This window comes from Myotis davidii, unplaced genomic scaffold, assembly GCF_000327345.1.
Source record: "Myotis davidii unplaced genomic scaffold, ASM32734v1 scaffold370, whole genome shotgun sequence".
Lineage (NCBI taxonomy): Eukaryota > Metazoa > Chordata > Mammalia > Chiroptera > Vespertilionidae > Myotis > Myotis davidii.
Genome location: NW_006288615.1, coordinates 5,811,762 through 5,828,930, shown reverse-complemented (window position 1 = coordinate 5,828,930; position 17,169 = coordinate 5,811,762).

Below are 17,169 nucleotides of genomic sequence, written 5' to 3'. Positions count from 1 at the left end.
AGCTCTCTAGGCTAAGAGAGAACTCGTGACGAAGGGTATAGTCAGTGTAGCTCTGGACACTATAGCTATGTCCTAGGTCACATTCATAGTCACGGTGGAAGTTACACAGAATAAATTCAGATTTTTTTACTCTCAGAAAATGTTCCTAACATATCATCAGCAGTATTAATGTGCTGAATGCCTTTGGTGAGAAAAAGAAAACTGGCATCAGCTGAGGCCATACAATAACCAACAACTCAAAGTCATTCAGGAGATCAAATGGCCAGAAATATGCCTCCCAGGGCTGTAGGCGCCAGTGACAGCGGCCGGCAGGCCTGGGAGCGTCAGGACACAGGACCCCAGGAGGTATCAAGTGCCTCCTAAGTGACCCTCGGTGACCCGCACCTGGGCTCCTCGGGGAAGGGCCCGAGAGGAGCTGCTTGAGATGCTGCACAGGGCACAGGTCGGTGTTCCATATAGACCTTCTGAGGCAGCTCACTGTTTGGACTGCGGAATTTTAAAGTGATGAAACCATAGAAGAAACAAGATCCAAAATCCAAGGGATTCTCGGGAAAGCCACCGGTGACATGCCAAAGCTGTTTACTCCCCTATTTTGAAGGGAATCAGCCCTCGAGGCCCAGCCGAGGCCTTTTTCTTGGAAAGGGCAGGATTCAAGTAAACCCAGAGGCGGCTTTTGAGACCCAGGGCCCGAGCTGTCATGACTCAGCGGCAGAGCCAGCGAGCAGCCGCCCCGCCCCGGGGAGAAAGCAGACTCCTTTGAAACCAAACCCATTTGTCATCCCACCGGCTGTTTTTCCTTCACTGCCACTCAGGTTCCAATGACCCTTCGGGAGGCACGGGGCCGGCCAGAGAGCAGTCCCTCCCTGGGGTGGCAGGGTCACCACCAGGAAAACACCAGATGTGAGCGGAGGGTGGAGCTCTGGGGCCACTCAGCCACGCTTCAGAGGAAACCTGCGGCCCAGCACTGCGTCAGCTCCTTGGGCGTTGTTTTTCTGACCTCAGAGATGTTTTGGGAGCCACTTAACCGCCTCTCCTCTGGAAGGAGCTCTGTGGACCTCATTCTGGTCTGCTGGTTCTTCACCAGACACGTGCTCGCTGAGGACTTGAACTTTCACAGGGTGCACGTGTGCAGGCCCCACCAGCCCTGCTAGGAAGAGCGCCCAGGCGTGGGAGCCAGCGGGCGTGGGGTGTTCACGGTTTTCATGTGTTTGAATGTCCCACAAGGTCCTCAGCAGGTGCCCCTCCCTAGGAAGCACCAAGTCCCCGACCTGAGGTAACCCTCTGGCAGCCGGGGTCCTGAGGAGCGGAATGCTCTGCTCCAGGTCTCAGGATGAGCCCCTCCCTCCCCAGGTTGATTCTCTGCCCATCCTGACCCTCCTGACCCAACCCCTGTGGAGAAAGCAAAGAAAGAATGTTTCATGAAAAAAGATAAAAGCAGGACCAAGTCACATGCAACGGAGGTTTACAAGCCAGAATCCCACCCGTTCAGAAGATAGCTGTGGCCTGGCCAGCAGGGCTCGGAGAGACGGGGTGGCTCCACAGGTCCAGGAGTCCGGGGCGCACAGGTGCTGGACAATTTGAACGGAGAGGATGGATCCCACCCACTTCTTTAAGGGGGATTCAGGCTCCCCCTTAAAGAAGCGGGGTGTAAATGGCAGCACAGTGGTAAAGGCAGCCTGTTTGCAGGTCCTGGCTGGGATGGGACCCTCCTCACTAGTCACCGGCCCTCCCCTCCATGTGGGTGATCAAAGAGGCCTCAGGACTTTGCAGGGTGGAGCCTCAGCCCAAGGACAAGCGTTCCCCAGGCCACCAGGGCTGTGACTGCACCTAAGGACAAACACAATTTTACAGTCTCCTCCGCTCACCCCACCGCCCACACTAGCTTTCCCCAGTTGTCCCAGCGTGCCTTTTGTGCCTTTCGCAGAGGTTTCACTTTTTGCCCCAGGACCCAATTAAGCTTCTTTCATGACATTCTTTTGTTTTTAATGTTTTTTACTTCTTTTTATTTTAGAGCCGCCCCCATCCGCCACCCTTTGGTTGGTTTGTTTGGTTTGCGTGACATGGAACAGACTCCAGGCTATTTGTCTTCTAGAAGGTCTGGCGCTCTGGATTTGCCTGATTGTTTCCTCGTTAGTAACGTTTTGGGGAAGAATGCCAGAAAGGTGGATTTGCTGTAGCACATAATTATTCTTTTTGACGGCCGAGCCCAACAGCCTGTGAGCACTGCCCTGGTTTAGGCAGTTAGATGTTCCAGGAGCAAGCTGTGCCTTCCCTGCTGGTCCTGTCACTTCCCCGGGAAATGCTATTTAGACACCAAGAATTGGGGGCCAGATATGCTCCTTGGAACTGAGATGTCATCGTGCCTTGACACTGCTAGGGACAGGTACTAAGTGCGCATGTTCCATTCTGCTGCCTCTCATTCAAACCAGCATCATAGGTTGTTCCTCACCCCCTTCCATACATTATATTTTCTGGGTTTCTTTTTGCACATATATGCAAATATATTTACATATCGCTCCTTTCCAACAATCTTTTGCACATTAACAACATATCCTCACTTACCAATATATCCTGGAAACTATATATCCATTCTTAAAGACCTTCCTTATTATTTATTTTACTGATGCACATTATTTCATTGATTGTCAATCTATCCCATGTATTGCCTGTCCCATACAGCACTCCCACCCAAACATTGTTGAGAAGGAAACATGGGGGTGGACAGAGTGTGCAAAGCAGAAGTTAGAAGAAGGACACAAGGACAGTGACGGATGGGGATAGGCCAAGTCCAGGTAACTTGATGTCTACCTGTGATGCAACCCAGGGCGCATGTCCTCCCTGGGAAAGGAGTGGCTTCAACAAGACTCAAAGGAGAAGGGGCCCCACGATGCCCAAGCAGCAGGGTCTGCGCAGGCACAGAGCTTCCCAGAGAGCGTCAGAGTGGCTGTGCCCTACACGGTCCTACTCGGCAGATTAATCGCTGTGTGGGACACAGGGGGTATCAAATGCATAGAGTCAGTTTTGTAACTTAGAATGTCCAAACATTTGTGTAGAACATGCATACAGCCGGCACCGTGACAGATAAAATGACAGTCACCAACACAGCCCCATCCTCAGGGGCAGGAATTCTCAGCTCAGGTATCTGCGAATCCTCCAAAGTTCCTTCTAAAATGTAAGAGTGGACTTAAGGAGCTCGCAGAGCTTTCATCAGGCTTTGAAAGAAGTTGCTGACTCAAAAAACATTTATTGGAAGTTAAGGAACACTGCTGTGGCGGCCAGGACACTGTGGGGTGAGCAGATGGCCACGGTCATCACACTGATTGCACAGAGCCAACGCATCCCTGCAAATGACTTTCCCAGGCTTCATCCCTCAAAACCACAGATGCTCTTTGCATACATTATCTCATGCATCCTTCGAACAAGTGTTTACGATTAGCCCTGTCCCAGAGGAGTCAATAACAGCCCAACGCCATGACATTGGCAACTGGTAGAGCTGGGATTCACACCCACACCTGCCTCCGTCCAGAGCAAGTTGCTGGAGCCCTCTTCAGATGGCTTCTCACCAGTCTGACCCTGCTGAGGCACCCCAGCCTGTGCTGTGTACCTCACTTAGAGACCAAAAGGGACCACAGTTGGAGAAGAGTGGCTGCAACAGTGTTAGAACTCTCAGTCTTATCCCGGCAAAGACCAGTCAATGCCCTTCCAGACTCTCTCAACCCATAACTTCAGCCAGCACCACCTCCTGCAGCCCATTCTGTCAGCTGGTCGGTCCACGGGGCTGCTGCCACCCTGTCCTGTCCAGCTCAGGCTCCAGCTCCTCCTGTGGCCACATCACCACCTTTACCCACCTCTGGACACTGGGTCCCCCACATGGGCCTGCTTCAGAGTGCCTTGGTACTAGACTCTTTCAGTCCTCTGCCCTTGCCCAAGGCTCCCACCTGGCCTTTGCACCTGTCTGCTGGCTCACTTCCAGGAGGCCTCCACCGTCTGCCTTCTGGCCTGGACTCCCACCTGGGTCCAGAGCCCTGCTATTGTACCTGCTCCCTCTCCGGCGCTGACTCCACCAAACTACCCCGCCCTCTGGACAGGGCATGCTTCTTCCAGATGGAATTCCTCCCGGAGCCTCCGCTGGCTCTGCCGGTTCCAACAGCACCTGCAGCTCTGTCTCGGTACATAATGTCCTAAGGGCTATGAAGTGAGCTCCTCTCACACAATGCATCATGCTAGCAATCAAGAAACAAATGCCAAAGCCATGGTGGAGTGCCTCGTTTTTTAAAGTTTATTCTAAAAGCCTTTTATGATATGCCCATGTTGTTATGACTTCTCCATCCTGCAGAGGAGAGACTGGGGCATCCCTGCCATCCAGGGACTGCCCAGCAGGTCCAGAGTGCCTCATGAATATTAATGAAGATATGTAAATGAGCACCACTCTTACTGAGATGCCCTATAGGAATACAATTAATAATGACTGGAAAGAATCCACTTATTTGAAATTATTCTAGCAAAACGCTGTATTCCACTTTCATTTGACAGCATTTTCTTGAAATTGGTCATTTTCCATGGCTTCTCTCTGGAGGGAAGTTAGGAATATTTTCCAGTATTTACTATGGAATCATCCCCTTCTTAAGAACATCCTGGGTTTTGAAATCTGGTGCCTCGCCTCAGTTGAGCAGATGGGATTTTCCATTAGATCATCTTGGAGGAAATGTGGACTCTGTGTGTCTGTAATCAGCCCTGAAACCCTGCCTCCCGATTACACTGCTATGCGGTTCATTCATTAGCAAACTCGTTTACAGCCCATACGATGTGCCGGGCATAGATCTAACACTCCAGATATTAGCTCATGTGAGGATGTTTGCACAAGACACCTGAGGTGCAGAAATCTTCCGGGTCAGAGTCAACGCTGGGAAGCTGGGGGTCCATATGCAATTTAAAATTTATTAGAAGTAAAATAATTTTAAATGTTATGCAAACTCCAGCTAAAAAAAGATATGTACAATAATGTGGTAATTAGAAGGTAACGAGGAGTATTGAGAACAAGAGAAGGGAGTACAGATGCCGAGAGTGGTCACAGAGGAACACGGCTCCAGGAAGCACTGCAGATAGGTCAAGAGGAGGGCTCCCTAAGATGACTCTGGTGGATGCTTCTGAGACCATGGAGGAGGCCATGGAGGAGAGGGCCGTAGTGCCAAGCGCGCATGGCAACAAAGAAGCCGCTTACAGACCATGTCCTGCACGCCCAAGAATCTTCTCCAAACACATAGAAAATGCTTCCTGGAGGTGTCTTTTAAATGCAGGATTTTCTGAGGCTGATAGGGTTTGTGGAGAAAGAATGAACCATGATAGAGGTGATTCAACCATCACACACACTTATGCACACAGATGCACACACGCACACACACACACACCCTGAAAAAAATACTTTACAATCCAATGGTAAAATAATCAAAAATTGAAAATAGTTTTCCCCACCCTAGTGCAAAGGGTCTGCTACCTAGTAGACATTACTGAGAGCTGGGCCAGCAAGGTCCCCCAGCGAATGCCAGAAAGGGACCCCCAGGCTGTTTCTTGGGGGTCCTCTCCATAGAGCCCAGGCAGGGGGACAAAGCACTTATTTGGTAGCAGAGTGGAAGGAATATAAAGCATCATAATGCCAGTCTGGCCCAGGCTCTGAGCCGGGTGGTTTGTCTCACTCATCTCCATGCCTTCCCCATGGAGACAGGACAGTGAGCATTAGCTTCCTGTGACTGCTGTAACAAAGTACCACACATCAGGTGGATCAAAACAACAGTGATTGTTCTCTCTCCCAGTTCTGGAAGCCAGAAGCCCAAAATCAAGGTGTGGCAGGGCCATGCTATCGCTAAAGGCTCTAGGGATGTCCTGCCTGTGTCTTTCCAGCTTCTAGAGGCTGGAGGCAGCCCGTGGCTTGTAGCTGCATCCCTCCAGTCTCTGCCTCAGTCTCCCTATTGCCTTCTCTCTCTGTGTCCCCTCCTCTTTAATAAAGATACTAGTCATTGGACTTAGGGCCCATCCTAATCCAAGATCATCTCTTCTCAAGATCCTCAACTAGTTAGACTGCAAAGACTCAGCTTCCAGATCAGGCCACACTCACAGGTGTGGGGGTTGGGGTACGGCAATATTTGGGAGAGTCACTGTTCAGTGACTTAGCTGTGGTGTGAGTGGGAGTATGTGTTCTAGAGGGAGAGAGATGGACAGCTGAGATTTCTGATGACACTGCAGAACAAAGCTGAGCACGTGAAATGGCGTGGGTTCCCACCTCCTAGAACCAGTGTGCCCAGGTGGACCCTGTCTCTCCATAGAATACAGGGCACCATCCGCAGTGTGACCTCCAGCAGGGAGCCCCCCGCCCAGCCAGGGCCTGCGACACTGATACCAGCAACAGTGGCCACAGAACGGAAAGGTGCGGCTCTAACACACACACTGCTGTTCACGCCCAAATAAGCGAGAACACCTCCCGTGCTGATGAACGACGACGTGCGGGCGAGGGCCTCACCTGGCACTCGAGGGGCAGCCCTAATTGATGAGGATCGATCATAAATCCTCATTTAACGTGAATCGTTGATCAGCATTTGGGGAATATGTCAGCTGTCACCAGCGCGCAGGGCTCCACTCCGCTGCCTCTGGTGAGTTGAGCCTGATGTTTGGAGAGGAGGCCCACCAACCAGCCTCTGGAAAAATTACAGAAACTGGGAAGAGACGCCCGAGATCTCCAGACCACTGATCCAAGACCGGAGGAATTACAGCAGGAAATGTGATGAGAGCAGGACAGGCACATCAGAGCCACTTAGAAGGAGAGGGAAGGGGGAGAGATGAGAAATTCGGAAAGTTAATGAACCTGCCAAGCTTATAACCCTTCACCTGCATTTAGGGCTGAGAAGAGAATGATAGAGAAACAAAGGAGAGCCATTTCTGGGGTGCAAACAGCACGGAGGAGCCATCCCTCCAATGCTAACACCGACATGAGGACGCAAGGCCAGAGAAATCAGAGCGGAAAGCCACCTGGTCCTCAGCCTGGGGTTACATTAGACATTGGTGCTCCTGATCAGCTCCCCCCAAGCCCTGCCAAAGCCAAGTTCCCGCCTGACTTCACTCAACATCAGCCGAGGTCTTCGCTTCTGCAGCCAGCAGGAGGTCACCGAGTGTGTGGACCTGCGCATGGTGCAGGTTAGAGACGGCCGGGCTGAGTGGTGTACAACAGATCCTAGGGTTCAGTTAAAGTGGTGCAGCTTCTTGTGCAAAGGCGCCCAAGCGTGAAAGAGCAAAGAGCCCAGAAAGTGGTCAAAGGATTGGAGTCAGCTCGGGCCCTGTGAGATGAATGCTTCAGTGGCAAAGCCATGGTGACGGCACTGAATGAACTCCGGTGCTGCTGGTGTGCTTGCATCTTCGTAGGGCCTGTTAGCTCCCCACCACGGAGGCCCCGTGCATCTTGTTCCTACCCATTTCTTATGCTCATGCTGTAGGATCACTTTCTGGGCCTCAGAGTCCCCCTTCCCCGCCCCCATGCACAGACCAGTGACCCACAGGTCCTATCCCACTCCCAGCCCCAGGCGCACACGCTCAGCTCCTTCCACTGTCCAAACACAGTCGTTCCTCAGGCTCCTCGCACCTGGAAACCTGCTCTTCACCTATAGGTCCTGGCGGGGATACTGCCAGCTACCTGTCCAGCCGGAAGGAGGGAGAGTGTCACCTCCCCTCAGGTCTCAGCCTGGCCTCCAATCCCCACATCATTCCACTTGTCTTCTAATTTCTTAAAGCATCCACTCCTTTCCTCCCAGCTGCCCCGCCCTCGCTGAGGTCCTCCCCTTCCTCTCCTGTGCAGACTTTCACTGTAAGCTCCTGCCTGCTCTCCCACCACCCACTTCTCCATCAAATCCCTCCTCCACATGGTAGCTTCACATGACTCACTGGCCTTCTCCAGTTCCATCTCCAGGCTGTGTCTCAGAAATGCAAAACCACCACAGATCCCGGCCACCCCACAGCCTCGGGGCTCCACCCCTATTCATCTGCTGATTGCTCCCCTGCACTGCTCACCATCTGCCTGACCAACTTCTATTCATCCTTCAAAACCCTTTCAGGCATCTTACCTATAAAGCCTTCTCTGAGGCTCCCACCACATAAGATCAGTTCATTTATGCCCCCTGTCACCCTACCTGCCTCTCTCAGCCACTGGGCACCTCCCAGGCCCACAGGCCATGCTCGTTTGTAATGCCTTTGTGTGCCTCCATCCCTTCTACACCAGGCCGAGGCTCCTTGGGAGACACCTGTCCACAGAACCTGCCAGTCTACTCGGCCCAGAGTTATAGGGTCAACAGGCTTCACCTCTCCTCAGGGACACGTCATGTTAAGAGCATGCACCTTTGAGAGGATGTGATGAGAAGGGCACTTTAGCTCTGTGGGGTCCCCCGACACCCACAGCCCAGCCTCACCATGAGAACAACAGCAGAAACCCCAAACTGCAGGACATGCTACAAAACCTCTGCCAGGACTCCTGAAAGCCTCTCCAAAGGCTTGTGAACAGCGCGACGGGAACTCCCACAGTCAGTCTGAGCCCTTCTCATGGTCAAGGTGAGGACTCGCTGACCGGTGTGGGAGATGAAGTGCCGTCACCAGGTGTGTCCCCCGCTGCCCACCTGCCCAGGCACAATGTCTGCTTTTGATGGAGAGCCTCCAAAAGTCGCTTGCCCACTAAAACTGCCCAGCGCTCCTCCCTGCCCTGGGAAGGAAACCTGAGTGTTCGCCTGGTCTGCAACATCCTGCAAACTGGCCCTGCCCATCTTCAACTCTCTTTTGCTCCTCCCTGTTCTCACAGGCCCCTGACCCCCAAACTCTACCTCTGCTGCCTGCCCATCCCCCACCCCCACCCACCGGCTCCTTCTGCCCCATTAAGTCCCGCTCATAGTCCCTCCTAAGAGCTGCTGCCTGGCCACCGGGGATAGCAGGTGTCCTCAGTGTGGATTCTGTCACAGCCCTGACCACAGTCACTTGGGATTTTTCGCTCTGACCGCCTCCCGACCTGTGAGCCTGAGACAGCGGGATCACACATGCGCCATGCACAGCAGTAGGTCGGGGCTCAGGACCACACACTGGACAGATGAAAGTGGCACAGGCGGAGTTACAATCAGGGAAGAACTGGGCAGACTGGTGCCTGAGAGACCAGGATCGGAGGCAGGACTTTCAGAAAGTGCTAGACGTCCCTGCAAAGTGCAGATAGAGGCCCTACGTCATCGGGCCGCAGGATTAAATAAGATAGCGTTCCTGAAGGGCCAAGCGCGGTGTCTGGCACGGAGCAGATGCTCATTATCCCCTGGTGTTTTAAAGATATGGTTAAGCCAACAGTGCAGGCTGTTTAAACCCGTTCCCAAACCAACTCACGGCTATCACTCCTCCATACGTGCAAAAACAGGGCCCGTTTTATCTCGGCCATAAGTCATACAGAACAGCCCATTTACAAAAATGTTAACTTTTTACCTTTCCCACATATCTTGAGTTCCAAAAAGATTATAACAATGTGCTTTGAAGCAAAATTCCCTTTGGGGGCGGTAAAGCATAAAAGGTGAATTTTAAAACTCCGTTCAGAGGTGAAGGACCCCGAATTCAGTGTGTTTGCCTGTATAAGCTGCGATCAAGAGAAAACTCCAAAGAGAAGAAGAATTTGAACAGAAGACTACGGGGAGAAATTCAATCGATGGCACTCAGCCCTCGGTTCAGGCTTCGCTTATAAATTTCCCCTGGCCACACTTTAAAAAGAAAAAAAAAAACCCTTTTGTTAGTGACAATTGGGACACTTAGCAAACAAAGAAATAAAATAATGGGAAAAGCGTAATTTATTGTGGTCAAGACCAATGTCTGTCAATGAAAACAATACACAAAAAGGGAAAGTGAGACAAAACCCTTGAGACAATGGGGTGCAGTGAGGGCTTGAATGGGGCCTTAGCCTGTCCAGTAAAGTGGACTCACATAGCTATTTGCCCCCAAAAGGAGCACATAACAGTGGTGAGAATGAGGCCCACTGGAGAGCAGTGTCACGGCCGATGTTGGGGTGCTGGGGAGTCCTTGATGGATCGTCGCCATGTCAAGGGCCATTGTGCACAGAATAAAGGGACATCTGGTGGACTCCCTCTGCCTCCCGGAAACACGCCCACAGGCTCCTGTGCACTGAGGGCCTCTGGGGCAGCTGGGGCATCGCCCTGGCTGGCCACTTTCTGTGTAAGGCCTGAGCCGTGTTCCCTGAGCAGAGTCAGGGTGCAGACTGCGGGAACAGAAGAAACATTGGGGTCCTTGCTCCTAACCCTTCAGGCTGCTGGTGAACACTGGGAGCTCCTCACTGAAGCCTGGGACACACCAGGCTGCCTGACCTCTGACCTCTGAGGTTCAAAGACTCGCTCACCCCGCCCAGTGACGCTGGCTAGGAAAGTACCTAAGATAGTGCTATCTCCAGACAGCCCACCCCAGATCTAGCAGAACAGCCTTTCTGTGTCCGGCTCTGAGTCACCAGAAAATGCACCCTGGCTAGGCTGAGGTCCATCGCGGGTAGGGGAACCCAGCGGGCTGGACTCAGGGGCGGGCAGGCAGGTCACCGCTGGGCATGGGGCTGCAGCCACTCCCCTGGGCGGTTAGGACAGGCTGTAAGTCAGGCAGGCTCAGCAGAGCAGGCCACCGCTCCAGCCAAAAGCACCCAACCTCTGCCAGGCTGAGTGTTGTGGGGTGAATGGTGGCTCCCCCAAAAGGTGTGTCCACAACCTGGAACCTGGGAATGGGACCTGATTTGGAAAGTCTTTGGATGATAATCAAGTTAGATCACACTGGGTGGGCCCTACGTCCAATGACAAGTGTCCTTGCAGGAGGGAAGACGCAGGGGAAGGAGGCAAAGGCCGTGTGGAGACAGAGGAGAGACTGGAGTGATGTGGCTACAAGCCAAGGGGCACCTGGAGCCACCAGACGCCGGAGGAGGCAAGGAGCAGGATCTCCCCTAGGACCTCAGGAGGGAGCACACCTGGATTTCGGACTTCTAGCCTCCAGAGGTGTGAGGGAACACATTTCTGCTGTTTTCAGCTGCCCCATTTGTGGAGTTTATTATGGCATTCCCCAGGAAATAACACACTCAGTTTCTTTAAGTCAAACCAGACTCAAAAAGGTATCAATTGCTAGGAGTTGGTGCACTCGGCACCCAGCCCCTCCTGCAACCCCTCCACAGCAGCCACCGGGGACCCTCTCCTGGAGCTGAGCGAGCTTGTGCACAGGCCGCGAGAGGACACACTGGCCTCTACAGAGGTCAGAGTGAGACAGAAGCAGAGGCAGGTGAGATATCCAAATGCCGTCTCCCCGCCCCGCCCACCCAAGTCTGTCAGCATCCACAGGTCAGAAACAGAGGGGGGACAAGTAGGGGGACTCAGGAGGAGGACCTCAGGATCTGCTCTGATCTGGAAATGGGTCTTTCCAGATGTAATTAGTTAAATTAAGATGCGGTCATATCAGGTTATGGTGGGGACAGACACACAGGGAGGGGCCCCATGACCACAGAGACAGAGATTGGGGTTATGCAGGCTCCCCCTCCTAAACCTGGCATCGGGGATGAGACCAGCTCCAACCCTGTGCAGCCCCGCCCCCACCCCACACAGGGAAGGGGAAGGCCTGCCATGCATGTGGACAGGTGCACACCCGCCTGAAGGAGGTGCAGCTGTCGGGGTGTGGAGGCCACACCAGGAAGGAGCAGAGGCCACGGCAGTTCTGAACATCCCTCCCACCCGTCCCAGCATCGTGAGTCGGTCCTTGGGCAGCTCCCCCAGGTCCCACTGCACCCCTCAGCTGTCATAGAAATGGGGAAACCCGATGGAGATGGAGACAGTGTGTCTAGGGACAGACTTGTGCTCAGCAAATGGGAAATAACATAAAAACCAGTGAGGAAAGTTCACACCGACTGGTCCAATCTTCTTGTAAACGTGCCGCCCCGTGGAGGGCCTTCCTATGATCCAAGGCGTTTGTGGATCCCAGAGTCAGGTTCCAACTAGTCTACACAGGAGGAGTTTGCACCCATTGGCTGAAGTGCCCACCGGACCTTGGAGGGGGCTGGTGGCCAAGGGCCTGGCTCAGCTGGTGTCCAATCTGACCTAGGGGCTATGGTCCCTGCACGGCATAGCTCCCGCCCAGCTCACCAGGCAGTGACCTTCAGGGACAGGCTCGCTCCTGGAGACATGGGGACAGGGAGACACTTACTGGCCTCTCTCCTGGGCCTCTCCTGGGTTGGTTAACTAGCTAAATGGCTTTCTTTCTGACTTCAGGCTGAACATCAGGGAGGAAAACCACAGCAGGGCATTTGGGGGTGTCCATTACACCTGGTTTGAGGCTCAAAGGCGTTAAATCATTTTATCGAGATGAGGCCAGCTTCACACCTGGGTCTCCCGAGTCCTGTTACATCGGTCAGTCATGTAACACATATTCATCAGAGGCCGACGTGAGCCAGGCACGGCTTCCCATGAGGGATCCCACAGTGTGAGGGATGCCTCAGTGGGGGGACAGCACTGAGGTCACAGGCACGAGGTCACAGGCACGAGGTCACATGGAGGTGAGGAGGCATGGCAGGGGTGGGGCATCCAGGCCAGCCTTCAATGCTCTGTCAGCCACACTGAGGGTCTCAAACGCTCGTTAAGCTGTAGGAAACCTTTCTCTGACCCCAAAAAGCCCACATCAAATTGCAATAAATAAAGCTGAGCCAAGGACGGGTCTCTGGTTGAGTCGGGAAAAGGGAGGGTCTGCTCAGTGGCCTGTCCCTGTACCCAGCCCATCCCTCACCCCTGAGGCCCATCATGAAACATGGGAGACCCATGGGCCCCTGAGGGAAATCAGTCTGCTGACCGGGACCCTTGCCTCTGATGGGCCGTCTTGCCTCCATGGCCCGCCCTGAGAACAGCTGCCCACGGAGAGCCCAGCCAGGCTGAGCTGGAGGCTGGCAATGCCAGGACCTGCCACCTTGCAGCTTCCGCCTTTGGGAGCCGGCCAGGTTCCCTAAGTGACCCCTAGGCGCTGCCCCCCATTTCTGCCCACTCTGAGGTGCTTTCCTTTTGAGAGGGAGGCGCTGGGAACCTGGCACCTCGAAGGCGCTCTCCTGGAAACCGATGACGGAGACAAATGGCCCTCTTGTCTCAAAGGCTCAGCCGTCCCCAGCGGCGAGCACCCAGGCCATGGCACATTAGTGGGGTCCTGGGAAAAGGGGCTGCTGGGGTCCCTCTCCTCCAGGCCTTTATTCACCCGTCCACGCTCTGTCCTCACAAGAGATGGATCCAATCAAGGGCCAACGAGGTGGTTTCTGAGCCGTGGACAGGGTTCCCTCAGAACTTAAGAGAAGTCTTTGATTCAGTGTGTGCTGGGGCAGAGCGTGGGGTGGAATGCTGCAATGAGGGGTGCCAGCTAGGGGGGCCCGGGAACTCACAGTTCCTCCCTAGACCTGCCGTCTCCAGGGAGAGGCCCACCCGCTCCAAGGCTCCTCCACCTGCTCTGCTCCCTCGTGGTGTTTAAGGGCTCTAATCCTCGCGCTGGCTTCCTGCTTCCTTCCCGCTCTCCTCCCTCTGAGTTTTATTATGGCTGCCAGCTCCCTTCCTGAGGGCTCTAAGTGCTCACTCCAGAATGGCCGAGGAATTGGATTAAAAAGCTGGAAATTGTTAAAGGGAAATCAGCGTCAGGAAGCCTGTCTGCGACCGGTTCCCTGATTATTAACAAATGGTCAGGATGCTGTTGACAGCCTCAGTCACAGACTCAGCACCACAGAGGAAAGGCGTCTGTCCCGCTGCCAGCACATTGGACCAGTGGACGCCTGTACTGGGCCCCACCCGCCTGGACAGCCTCGTTCTCACCTGAAGGACACAGGTGTCCCTTCTCGCTGGGATCCCCCCTCACTCACTGCCCCTCATCTGGACCCCTAGCTCTTTGAGCCACACCCCTGATCCTGACCACTGGGACTCCGCGTGGCACAGGTCTGGGCCTGCCTCACATCCGGTGTGAGTGGCCCCTGGTGTGGCATCTCTTGGCTCCCTGAGTATGCACTGGCCTCCTCAACGCCACAGCCCCTTCGCCTGGGCTCCTCAGGCATAGGAATACCTACCTGTGCGTGGCACACAGCAGGCTTGTCTTGGACCCCTGTCCCACCCAACATTTCTAGTGAGGAACTCCTCATCACCATGTTCCCCCACCCCAGGCTGCCTCCCCTGGGGCCCTGGGACCTCCCTGCAGATAAGAGGCTATGGCTGCCTTAGCTTTGCACCCTGAGAGCTGCACCGACCTCTGACGCTGATCCTGGAATGTCCCAGGGACATGCTGGGAGGCATCTCAAGCTTCAGAGTCCCACTCCGGACGTCAGCACCATGAATCCACCACGCTCCCTCCCACCTCCTGAACACAAGAAGGCCAAGTCCCTGGAATAGGGCAGGACACTATTAGCATAGGATCCTGTCTGAGGCCAAAACCATCCAGAAGACATTCAGGGTAAAGCTGGAGAGCACACCCAGGTTCTACTTCCAGCAGGCGCACCCGCCACCAGTAGGAAAGGCTCAACCTGAGAGACCAGCTCCCCTTGTCCACACGCCTCCTCCTCCCCCAAACATCTCCCATCTCCCAGGAAGGTTTCTGGGTCCTGAATGTCCCATTGCTCCCCGGAACCTGCTCCCACCCACACCAAGCAGAGGGACAGCGGGCTGTGAAGCAAAGTGGTGAATCCCAAAAACGGAGAACAGGGCCCATGCTCAGGTGCCAGGAAGGCCCTCGTGGGTTAGGAACCTTTGTGGGTCAGGGCTCATCTGTGGGGGTTTCCCACATCAGTTTGTCAATAGGATGTGGAGTAACGGAGTCTCAGAGCTAGTTGCTGAACCCCACTTTACGTATAAAATTCCTCCACACTACCCTCTTGGATGCCTCTGTTGTTGGACCTCATCACCACTGATTCACATTAGGTGCTATGACCTCCTGCTCCTTGCCCGGGACCCCTGGTCTGGAAGCATATAGAACCCGTCCAGCCCACGTCCACATGTACCACCGCCTGTCAGTCCTCATTCCCTGACCAACGCTGCCCATCAGCTTGAACATACCCAGCCTGTCCCCGCTCTTCTCAAAGTCCAGCCGGGAACTCGGGGCCACCTGCTAACGTGATCTGACCAGGGCACAGCTCCAAGGAACCAAAACCTCCCCCAGCCTTGATGTGATGGGCTATTTCCGCCTCAGAGCCCCAGGCGTCTGGGCAGACACCAGTGTCCTGACTCTCTGTATTCACAGCCGCTGACTATGAACTGTTGCTTAACCAGTCCCTTCCCAACTGCCCTTCACCAGCTGGGCTTTTCTGTACCTTCATGCAAGACTTTAAAATAACCACTGTCATCTGTCTATAAAGATATTTGAGTATCTTATAATAAACATAGAAACAACACACAGTACAGGCAAAATGGAGAAGCTGCAAGTTTACCGAAGAAAGACAGAGCTAATTCCTCCAGGCCCCTGAGATATGATGGTGGTTCTGTGTGAACAAGCTTTGCACAGAGCTTCCTGGAAGACAATGCGAAAAGGGAAACATGATGGATTTCCCCTGACAGGTGAAAGGAAGCACACTGGGCCTTGAGTCAAGACCAACGTTTTCCCGGCAGCAATTCCAAAAGGAATGTGTGTCAGTGTTTTCTTATGTAAGTGCCATTAGATAACACAACAGGAAGGATTGGCCACAGTGAGGCTCTTCAGGTTGTCATGACCAGGCATGGAGAGAAGTCGTCTGGCACTCACTCTGGGAGGCAGAGGCAGCCCCGTCTCGACCACATGTCAGCACCTTCGGTTCGGTGCATGATCCAGCCCATGGGGTCTTTTTGGATCTGAAGTTGGTTCTGGCAAAGTACTTGTCACACACAGCCTTGGAAAGTTTGATCCATGGGTCACCCAACTTTGCACCCAGTGATTGACGCCAGGGTGGAGCAGAGAGGGGAATAAGGCAGGTTCAGAAGGCATCACCCTGCAGGACTTTGAGCGGAAGGTGTGGGCTCTGCGTCCAGCGGGAGCAGTCTCACACTGGCCAGCATGTCAAGAATAAAGCAGGCCCAGGTGGGAACAGCCACCAAGGAGAAGGAAGGGCCATGGGGAGCCAAGAACAGAGGCCAAGGCACAGGCGACCCCTCCACCCTCAGTGCCAAGCAGTGGTTGAACGCACGACAGGCTGAGCTCCCAGCAGCCTGGGCACATGGCTGAGGCCTCAGGGCGCCGACCCAAGGCTGCCCTCTTTTTCTTAGATCCTTGAAGGTTATCCATTTTAATCCTTTCTTTCTCACTTTCACTCGGCCTCAACAAGTGTGAGGCGAGAGGCCCTTCACCCAAGGCCTCCCTTGTCCAGGTGGCCCCTGGACAGCCCTCCCACCCCCAAATCCCCACCAGGATAAAGCTCCCAGTAGCTTCCATGGTGACCCCTGGAGATGAACGGCCATTTTAGACAAATGATGATCCTGCTAGGACAGGGGTGCCTCCCCCATCCTGAGCCCTCTGGACTCCAAGCAGGAACGTGCATTCTGCCGAGGAGCTCAGGGACAGCGCCTGCGAGCCCCCTGGCGTGCTGCTGGCAGCTCTCACCAGTCCCTGTCCTCCAGGCTTGTCCATGTCTGAGCACCTACCATGGGCTGGGTACCAAGTCCCCTGAGGCTGCACACATGGCAGGAAGAGCACGGGTTCTGATCTGGGTTTCCATTGAGCGCGCCCCCTTTCCTACCTGTGCCCACCACCATCCCCTCTACACTCAGCTCACGTTTGCAGGATGGGGTGTTGTGCTTCCCCCTCAGGGCCACTGTGTGGTGAGGTACCACTGGGAACGTCCTGCCACAATCCTATCATGCGTCCCATGCAAGAGGTGGCAGCTAGCGTTTCAGTTACGAATAAAAATCGGGCTACTTCCAGAGGAAGAACACTCCACTCACTACGCGTCAACATGTGGATTGTGGGGTCACAATTCAGCCCAGAGCACACTCTATAAATAAGGGCCTCAAAGGCCATCCTCTCCCTCCGTGCCCTCTGCTTAGCAATGGTCCCCGCAGGACTGTGGGGCAGCTGGACACACCTCGTCCTCCCAGCCTCCAGCCTCTCACTGTCACCCACCTGTCACCCTGCCCCATGCTGCTCTCTGTTCAAATATCTTTG